Source organism: Gracilinanus agilis, chromosome 4 (assembly GCF_016433145.1).
Source record: "Gracilinanus agilis isolate LMUSP501 chromosome 4, AgileGrace, whole genome shotgun sequence".
NCBI lineage: Eukaryota > Metazoa > Chordata > Mammalia > Didelphimorphia > Didelphidae > Gracilinanus > Gracilinanus agilis.
Genome location: NC_058133.1, coordinates 409,077,881 through 409,088,847, shown reverse-complemented (window position 1 = coordinate 409,088,847; position 10,967 = coordinate 409,077,881).

Sequence of the window (10,967 nt, the reverse complement as noted above, 5' to 3'; positions counted from 1 at the left end):
AGTCTGGGATCAAATCCATTCTCTGTCCCTTGACAAATTGCTTAAACTCTCTGAAACTCAGTTTCTTTATCTGTCAGATGAGTGAAGTAGGATAGAGATTCTTTGAAGACCCATTCCTGAGCTAAACCTATAATCCTATAATCTCTAAGGCCACCTCCAGTTAGAAATGTTATGAACTGATATGATGGGAATATTGAGAAAATGACACTATCAAAAGTAACATTAATAAGCACAGATGTCCAAATCAGCTTGCTCTTCCAGACAGCAGGTATTTGCTTCAAATCCTAATGGGTAATGCTTCAAATGCCTATGGGTAACCCAGAGTTCTTATATTGTTAAAACAGGCAGATAGTATAATTGTACAAAAACGTGAACTTGAGCCATATTAATTGCTAATCCAAACAAAACTCAACTGAAGACATTTTTCATTTTCTCCCCAAGAGGATTGTTCAGTCATTAAATGTAATAAAATGGTGCAGAGTGAGCTTTAATGTGGGTTAAATGGGTTTTTGTTTTGGCTAAATATATGTCTATACAGTAAAGGTGGTCATTTTTCAACCCCTTCCATTTGCAGGTCTGTAAATCTGTAGATCTGTCTTTAAACTGCTGACTCCAGCTGAGTGAATTCCAGGAGAAAGATGATTCTGAATGAACATACATATAATACATGATCCCTCATGTAATATCATGAAATTGAAGTAGGATAAAGAGAAAAAGAAGAAAAAGGCAGAATTCACTGTATTTTTCTTTTCTATTTTCACTTTTAAGAAAAAGTAAGGGAAATTCTGTGCATATACTTAAAATCAAGGTTAAAATTGAGAAGAAAAAAAGAAAAAATGGAAAGAAAATAAATATTCAGTGGCTAGTGATATTCATAAGTGACCTGACGAAATAGGAATTTAAATCACAAATTTCTTTAAAAATTGTATTGGCATGGCCAATTAACACTTAATCTTCCTCATTACTCAATCCTCTATTCCCAAACCTCCAAAAAAAAGTAGTTTGGTTGACAATTCTTCTCCTTGGATATTAGATTAAAGCTTGCCATATTAAGGAATCAACCTCAATACCCAAATATGGAAGTATGATTCTTTAATATAGGCTTTTTGGATTGAGTTAACTATATGCTGATACCTTAGCTACTCATTTTAAAGTACAATTAAAATTTTGTCTAAAGCAGGGTCACTCTGGTAAAGTATCTCTCTATTTCAGTGACATCTGAAGTTGAATGACGTGGGGAAAAGACAACCAGGATATCCCATCTCTTCTCTTTTTTTCATCATTTCTACTTTCTAAAAAATGTGTTTGTTACATTAAAACACCTAGGTCACCCCCTTCCTTCCTCCCTCCTTTCTCCCCTACATCAGAGAAAACATCATTTGACAAAGAGTTCTATCTATGTATAAAACTAGATCTTATTTCTATTTAGCAGTTCTTTGTCTTGAGGTGGTGGACATACACAAGTCATTGTTCCAATAATATTTCTGTTGCTGTATGTAATTGACCATTTCCTCTTAATAGGAATAGACAACTTTATCTTGATTAAACGATGCATCATAAAGCTGCATGTGCCTAGCGTCTTGCCATTGCTGTATTAAGTAGATTCAGTAGACATGACACTTGCCCTCTGATTGTTGACTCTAATACAGTTGTGACAAGGACATTAAGGTATATATACATATATGTAAATGTGGAGTGCATAAGCAGGTTGCAGCACTTTGCAAATAAGGAATTACAAAAAGAGAGAGCAAAGCAGATATTTAAAGAAATACATGATATTAAAAGAAGAGGATCTGGCCATGTTTAACAGATGAGAAATGGACGTATCCTCCTCTGATATCTTCATGATATCAGGAGAAAATAAGGGAGCCCCCTGACATACTAGACAGACACCCCTGGGTAGAATTTATAAGGGTCACAGATGAGAGTCTTACATGCTAGGCAGACATGGATAGTTATGAGCTGTATATACCATTGACTTCCAAATCTATGAGAAAAGCAAAAGCCATGGGAGTATTGGACTATATCTAAATAGCTCCTGTATTAAAAAAGGAGCTGTTCTTATTGATATGGATATTCCTTTCATTTGTATAGATCACAGAATACTTTATAATTTGCTTAAAGGTGGCCAAAATGTTCATCACCTTGCAGCCAAACAAGTGATATGGTTGTCAAAAGTTAATTAAACTACTCCTTGTTTGACACGTATACTATTCATTATTGGCCCCATAGTCAAGGTTATTATATCTTTATCCCCTTGATAATTTAAAATCACATTTCTACCTTGATACAGCACCACACTGGTGAGATGTATAAGTGTGTGTATATTGGGAGTCTAGGTGGCACAAAGACTTGAATTCAAATCCAGATTCAGATACTAGCTTTGGGACGTTGGGCAAGTCACTAAACTGCTATTTGCCTCAATTTCCTTATTTGTAAAATAGGGATAATAATAACATCTATCTCCTAGGGTTTTTGTGAGTGTCAAATGAGATCAAAATTGTAAAGTGCTTAGAGCCATACCTGGCACATAGTAAGTGCTGTATAAATGTTAGTACTCCTAATTATTATAAATAACTATATATATATAAACATATATATATATATATATACCCACCTATAAATATCCATGAACCACCTACTGTGTGACACTGTGCGATGTTAGGGGACACGAATAAGAGAAAGAAAAAAAAGACAGACCCTGCCTCAAGGAAAACAACACACAAAAGAATTCTAAAAGAGGGAAATGGAAAGATGATACATGTAGGACAAGATAGAGAAGTCCAAAATACACACACACACACACACATATTTTATATGTATATATGTACACAGATAACTATATCTATCATATCTGTCCTACAGTTAGATAGATAGATAGATAGATAGATAGAGAGGTAGAGAGGTAGAGAGACAGAGACAGGGACAGACAGACAGACAGACAGACAGACAGACGGATGGATGGATAGATAGAAGGAGAGATGGAGAGATGGATGGATGGATGGATGGATGATAGATATCACAATGGACAGAGTACAAAAATTGTCAGGAAGACATGAGTTCAGATCCTGCCCCAGACATTTACAAGTTTTGTGAACTTGGGCAAGTCACTTAACCTTTTGTTTCTTTTTTTGCTTCAGGTGTGTCATTTGTAAAAATGACAATAATAACTCCAGAGTTCTTGAGGATATCAAAAGAGGTAACATATGTAAAGACCTTTGGAAGCCAAAGCAAAGTCTATTGCTAGATTGTATACCAATAAGGTGTGAATTAAGATGTTATTTTAATGCTAGTTATTATTACTGCCCACATATATATATGTGTGTGTATATATATATATTATATATACATACTTTATATGTATGTATATATAATATACTACCTGCCTACATACTTATATGTAATATGCTACCAACCTATATTAAATTATATGGGGAGCTAGGTGGCTCTGTGGATAAAGTGCCAGGACTGGAGCCAAGAAGACTAATCTTTTAAAATTCAAATCTGGCCTTGGACATTTACTAATTGTGTGATCTTAACCCTGTTTGCTTCAGTTTCCTCATCTATAAAATGAATTGGAGAAGGAAATGGCAAACCACTCGACTATATTTGGCAAGAAAAAACCCAAATGGGGTCACAAAGAATCAGACATGACTGAAACAACTGAACAACACAATATGTAATTATACATAAATATGTGTATGTGTGTATACATATCCATATAAACAAAGGAGAAAATATTTAAGTATTACAGTATCATTCCAGTAAAAACTAAAGAATCTATCAACTCCTTGTAAGTTTGTAGATGACAAAATAATGATTTAGTTTGGTATTATTCAATTAGAATTAGAAAACTACCTTACTCCTGTAATATACTTGTTTTGAAGCTGATAAAAGAAAAGGATTGCAAAAAAAAAAAATGACGAGTTTTTCCTGAATTGTGTTTCTGTCCTTTTAAAGTTGCTAGCCCTCTACTTGATTCTTTTATGGGCAATCATGAAGGGAATATTTTAAATCACTGTAGGTAGTTATTGCATACATCTCCCTAACCTTGGCTTTTTGTACCTACTAATTCTTTCTTTCTCATTCTACTCTAATCAAGCGCACTATTCAGGGTTAAGACGTTTATGAACATCTAAAAGTACTTATTTCATTTCAGGAAGCATTATGTGTTTTTAATAAGGGGGGTTGGAAATTCAAATCTCGGCCAATCATTTGCTGATCTAAAATAGCCAATCTTACAGTTTTTCTCTGTTAACCTCAGATTAATATTAATGCCTCTTTTGGAGTATTTTGGAATAAAAGCTTTTGGTGAGGTTTCGGGATTTTTTAGATCAACTGTAAACAGTCTTATTAAAGCCTTATTATAATTTCAAATTTGAGGCCAAAACTAAGCAAAGCCAATTCAATTGCTAGGTTGTCTACCAGTAAAGTGTGAATTAAGATGTTATGCTCCATATGTCAAACTCAGCAGAAAGGAAGACCAATTAGCAAGTTTATGAATTATTCTTTGTATTTGAAGGAAATGAGGTGAGGTTGTGTATGTGTGTGTGTGTGAGTGTGTGTACACGCATGTATGTAATTTTTGGCTAGGATAGGTGAAATTGACTATTTTCGAAATTGTTTATAGTCCTTTAATGACCACTGGTAAAAGAAAATTTGTATCAAAAATTTTGGAGAAAGAGACAAAGAGAGACACACATAAAGAGAAAGAGACATAGAGAAAGAGAGAATTCGCTAAATAGTTATGATCTACCAGACACTGTGCCAAGGACTGGGGGGACAGAGGAAGGAGAGAGTAAATACAAATACAAAGCAAAAAGATAGTCTCTATCCTTAAGGTGCTTATGTTTAATGGAGGAAGAAAATACATAAAAAGAGGGGATGTGAGGTGTAATGATTTAGGCACAGGGACAGGGTTACTATGGAAGGATAAAGCTGGAGGTGATGTGAACATGGCCAAGGCGCCTCATCATTTTCTTTTTTCTAAATATTTTAATTTTTTCACATCAATACAATTTTTAATAATTGTTCTGACATTTCATAATTCATGTTCTCTCTGTCCCTTTCCCCCCTCCAAAATGGCAAGTAATATGATATAGGTTGTACATGTGTTGTCATACAATGCATATTTCCATATTCATGATGTTCTGAAAAAAAGACATATCACTTACACTAGAGAAAAATTCATGGAGAAAATAAAGTGAAGAATGGTATGCTTCAATTTTGCGTTCAGACTCCATCAGTTCCTTCTATGGCAGTGGACTTCAGTTTTCACAATGAGTCCCTTGGAGTTGTCCTGGATTCTTTCATGGCTGATAATAGTTAAGTCATTTACAGTTGATCATCATACTTTCTTGCTGTTACTGTGTATAATGTTCTTCTGGTTCTATTCACTTTCCATCATAACATATAATTCTTTCCAGTTCTTTTTGTGATCATCTTATTTGTCATTTCTTATGGCACAATATTTCATCATTTTCTCAACAGGGACCTAAGTCCAATCAAAACTTTCATATGGTAATATTTATTATCATAGTATATGATATTATCTAATTGGGTCCTTGAATTTAAACCTCTCATTTGGAAGGAGGAAGATTTCATTAGTATATAAAACTCTTGATGAAGATTGGGAGTTTGTTTGTAATTTATATAAGCTTAGAGTTGTCTAGGGCACTGAAATCCTAAGTGACTTGCCCATGGTTTCACAGTGAAATGTTTCAGAGGAAATACTTGAACCCATGTCTTCCTGATTCTGAGGCTAATCCTCCATGTTGCCAAATTAGAATAAAACCAGGACAATTTGCAAATCATTTGATTTGTTCCCTATTTCCATATATTCATTGAAGCATTATTACCCTATAATACCATAATAAATAAAATGTTTTCCTTCCTTCCTTATTTCCTTTCTTCCTTCCTAGTTAACTACATTCTGTCTTACCTTTTGAATTTCCATTCTGTATAACCTAAGTACGACCATATCTGAGTCTCTTAATTTAATTGGAGAGTAGTGGGGGAAAGACATTTAGCAGAAGGAAGGGCAGTGAAAGAAGTAAAAATAGAAGAAAAGAAGCAGAAGCAAAGAAAATGAATAGAGTAAATATGAATACAACATCACAAAGAAATACAACCATTGGAAGAGAAAAATTCCCTCATGAGAATACTTTATCCTTAACATAAATTAGACTTTTTTATGTTTGATGTTCTAGTTTCTTTATAAAAGAGATATATGAAAAAAATGAGGTGAACTAGATATGTAATAAGAATAACAGATAAAAGCTGGGGAGCCCATAGTCATGCTTATGTAATAACAAAAGATATAAACATTCCCCTGGCATGTTAATTGAGTCCCCTTTTAATAAGATTTCTGGGAGGACATGGACAAGAGTTATATATAAGATGAGTGATGATGTGAACTATTGGATGGGATAGCTACATCGACGAGATTAAAGACCCACCAAATATTAATAGCTTGACTTCAGGTACTAAAGTTAAGATCCTTTTCTGGGAATATTTCATTTTTCCAACTTGAATCATACCTAGCACAATGCCTGACACGCAGTAGGAACTTAATAAATGTTTGTTGATTGATTAATTGTAGCCAAATTAACTTTCATCTTTTCATAGTTAATAAAAAGGCATATATTTGTTATTATATTCAGACAATATCCACAGAATTGTTCTCCCCTAAAAAATAAGGATAAAGATGGATAAGAAATATACCTATATAGCTATAAAAACAAGACATTAGAAAAAGTAGAATTACAGGTGAGGGGGGGCAGTTCCATTTCCATAGGAATAATATTATCTATGGAATTGACGCTCAAGGAAGTTAATGACACAGATCAGGTTCTAGCTTGGACTATCACTGGAAATCTCATTTGTATTTGGGTTATCATTGTAATGGAGTTTCACAATGTTCCAATTGGGTTTGGTCAGAATCTTTAAATAATTATAAAATGATGCTTCTCTGGTCAGTGTTATGTGAGGTATATCTGTGTGTGTGTGTGTGTGTGTGTGTGTGTGTGTGTGTGTGTGTGTGCATCCAAGCACTTAACAGACACATTATAGCTTACTGGAGAAATGACATGATGACAAGAGCATTGAATATACAGAATTCAAATTCTGATTCTGCAACTTATCTGACTACTTTACTCTTACCTCTCTGATTCTGTTTCCTTATATGTAAAACGAAGTGACTGGAAATAAATGAACCAGAGCTAAGTCCCTTCCAGCATCTCTAAGACCTATAACTTAAATGAAGCCTATTGAAAATTTATGGTTATCAATTAATATGCAAAATCTAAAATAAACATGATGAACATATATAGTTTATGTGTGTATACATATTAAATGTACATAGATATTCGTGTGTGTGTCTGTATGCATTCTCATTGGATCTTTGGGGAAGACAAAGACCATAAGGCAGAATATATCAGTGGGGGCACACATGACAAAAAGAAAAAATAAGAGAGTAAAACTTTGAAATGTGCCATTTTCAGTCCTGGCCATGAAGTTGTATGTGTGGGTTAGGGTTGTAAAGCATATTATGGACTGAATAAAGCAGGTACTGTCAGCCACATCTGCATCAGTCTTGTGAGCCACAGTTGTAGACTGTGATAGTAATTCTGTCAGTTGCAGCATCTTCAAGTACCAGGGACAATGATATATGCATTTTAAAATTACATTCACTGTTGAACCATGGGATGTAGATGCTTGGCCGGTCAATATTTCAAAATAAAGAAAGAACTGTTTCCACTCATTCCAGGAACTCTCTTTCATCTGCCTTGTTGTGATAAATGTATCACAGCATTTTGTCTTCCATTACATATGAACCTCAGACCCTTTATTTTCTGTAACTGTATTCAATGAATTGGAATTAATAAGCATGTGGCCATATCTGTTCCATAATTCATAATAATATTAAGTTACAGAAAATGAATAGAGTGAAATTTTATAATAAATAATTTTTGAAAAGATAAAATTTTCCTTCTTTTAAAAACAAAATTCCACATTGAGGATATTTTTTGCTATTCAAGCACAGATGCTAATATTATTTTTTTTAATTGAAGACCAGGAAAAAAGTTATTTATGGGGAAAAATATGTGTCCAATACCTAATAGCCTCTAGACATAAGCCCCTTCCAGCAACCCTAAGAGCTATAACTTAAATGAAACTCATTGAAATTTGATATTTATCAGTTAGTGTGAGAAAGTTAAAATTAACATGATGAATGCTAAAAAATCACCTCCTAATTGGTTTCTCTCAATTCAAATCCATGCTCTACAAAGGAAATTGATTTTCTTAAAGGACAAGGTCTGACCATGTGTGATTCCCAGCCTCCCTCCCCTCAATAAACTTCAGATTACCTCCAGAGTCAAATATAAATTCCTTTTGTTTAGCATTAATAATCTTCACCACTTGGCTGCAACCAATCTATCCAGCCTTATACGTTTATTCCCTACATCCTTCTTACTAGTTCTTACACATGACATTCCTTTTCCTAACTCTATGCCTTTCTAAAATTTCTCCCTCATAACTAAAATGTACTCCATCATCACATCTTTCTCTTGAAATTCTTAGTTTTAAGAGAAATATTCAGGACTCAGTTCAAATACGAACTCTGGATTGAAACCTTTATTGGTTACCCTGATCTCTTACTAGTATCTTCTGTATCCCCCAAGTTACCTTGCACTTAATTTATATTAATATTTTGTCTCCTCTGCCAGAATGTAAACTCCTTGAGGCAGAGACTCACTTTTGTCTTTGTATCCCCAGTTCCTTACATAGCCTCTGGTAAGTTTTTTTTTTTGTTTGTTTTGTTTTGTTTTGTTTTGTTTTTTCATTTTGTTCAGTCAATTCAGTTACACTTGGATTTTTTATGACTCAGATTAGGGTTTGCTTGGCAAAGACACTGGAGTGGTTTGCCATTTCCTTCTCTAGATTTTCTTAAGATGAGGAAACTGAACTTCCCAGAGCTCCATAGTGACTAAATATCCGAGGCCAGATTTAAACTCAAGAAGATGAGTCTTCCTGACTTCAGGCTCTGTATTTCTCTATTTACTATGCCATCTAGTAGCACTTAGTGAATGTTTTTTGGATTATCCATCAATTAATAGTCATATCTTTGCTTAGAATCTTTTTAAATGTGCATATTTAAAGAAAATTAAAAAGTAATTCTCTAAATTCATCTTAATTAAACAATACTTAGTACAATTTTTATTTAGTCATGTAAAATGCCTTCTTTATTAATAAATTCATTTTTGCCCTTTCAGGATTATCACTAATAATTCTCAGGAGCTCAAAGATCTTACACAGATCATCGAATTAATTGCTATATTTGTGAGGCAGCAAGATGTCAATGAATGTTTTCCTTTACCTGAACTCTATTATTCTACTGGTAAGCATTAAACTTGAAATGTTAGTTATAAAACTGTCTATCCCCTTTGACCCAGCAATATCACTATTATAGTTATTTCCTAAGGTGATCAGGGAAAAAGGAAAAGAATCTATATATACACTAAAATCTCTATAACAGCCTTATTTGTGGTAACAAAGAACTAGAAAATGAAACTTCACATCAATAGGAGCTAAATAAGTTGTGGCATATGATCGTGACAGAATACTACTGTGCCATAAAAAATGGCATACAAATAAATTTTAAAAATTTACTTGTGAATATGATGTTTTAATATTAATTTTCTGATATTTAGCAAGCCATGTCCTCTCTCTCACTCCTTCCTAAGAAAGTATGTAATATGATAATTTTCACATATATTATCATATAACACATATTTCCATGTTCATCATGCTGTGAAAGGAGACATATATTGCTTACACTAGAGAAAAATTTGTGAAAGAAATAAAGTAAAGAAGAATATGTTTCAATTTGCATTTAGTCTCCATCTGTTCCTTTCGTGGTGGTGGATATCCATTTTTTAAAATTTTTTTAAAAATTTTATTTATTTCTTTTCATTTTTATTTTGAATATTTTCCCCTATTTACATATTTCATGTTCTTTCCCTCTCCCCCAAACCCCATTAGCCCCCTTAGCCAACGCACAATTCCACTGGGTTTTATGTATCATTGAGTAAGACCTAATTCCATATTATTGATAGTTGGACTAGAGTTATCCCCAATAATATTCCCATCAGGCCGTGTGATCTAGCAGTTGTTTTTCTTCTGTTTTCTTCTGTGTTTCTACTCCCACAGTTCTTTCTCTGAGTGTGGCTAGTTTTCTTTCTCATAAGTCCCTCAGCCTTGTGCTGGATTCTTGCATTGCTGCTAGTAGAGAAGCCCCTTATGTTCAATTGTACCACAGTGTATCAGTCTCTGTGTACAATGTTCTCCTGGATCTGCTCCTTGAGTCCCTTGGAGTTGTCTCAAATCCTTGTCTTGTTGATAATAGTTAAGTCATTCACAGGTGATCATCATACTTTATTGCTATTACCATATACAACCTTCTCCTGGTTCTGCTCACTTCACTTTGCTTCACCTTAGAAGTCTTTCCAGTTTTGTTTTGTTTTTTTATCATCTTGTTTGTCATTTCTTATGGCACAAAAATATCAGGTTAATTTTTTGAAGTGCTCTCACTTTCTGTCTTTTATTTGAGTTATCTATTCCAGGCTGGTTGCAGCGAAGTATAAGACATTTTTCTTCAAGCTTACACTCCCAAAAAACAAAATTCAACTCTTTTCAAGCTTTTGTTTAAGATGTTTTATTCTCTGAATTTAGATACTTTAACCACATTATGCCCTTCATATAAATATTTTATACAGGGAAATAAAACAATGTTAATAGGAAAAATAAAAAAATATCATGATTCTTAAGTTAATATTAGTCTTAGATACAAATATGTTAGGAATTATTTCTGTTTCTTAGTGGCCCTTTCCTTGTTTCACTAACCTGACCTTTCTTTCAGATTTTCCCAAATCATACTCCGTTCAGTCTTGAAGGTAGTATCACAG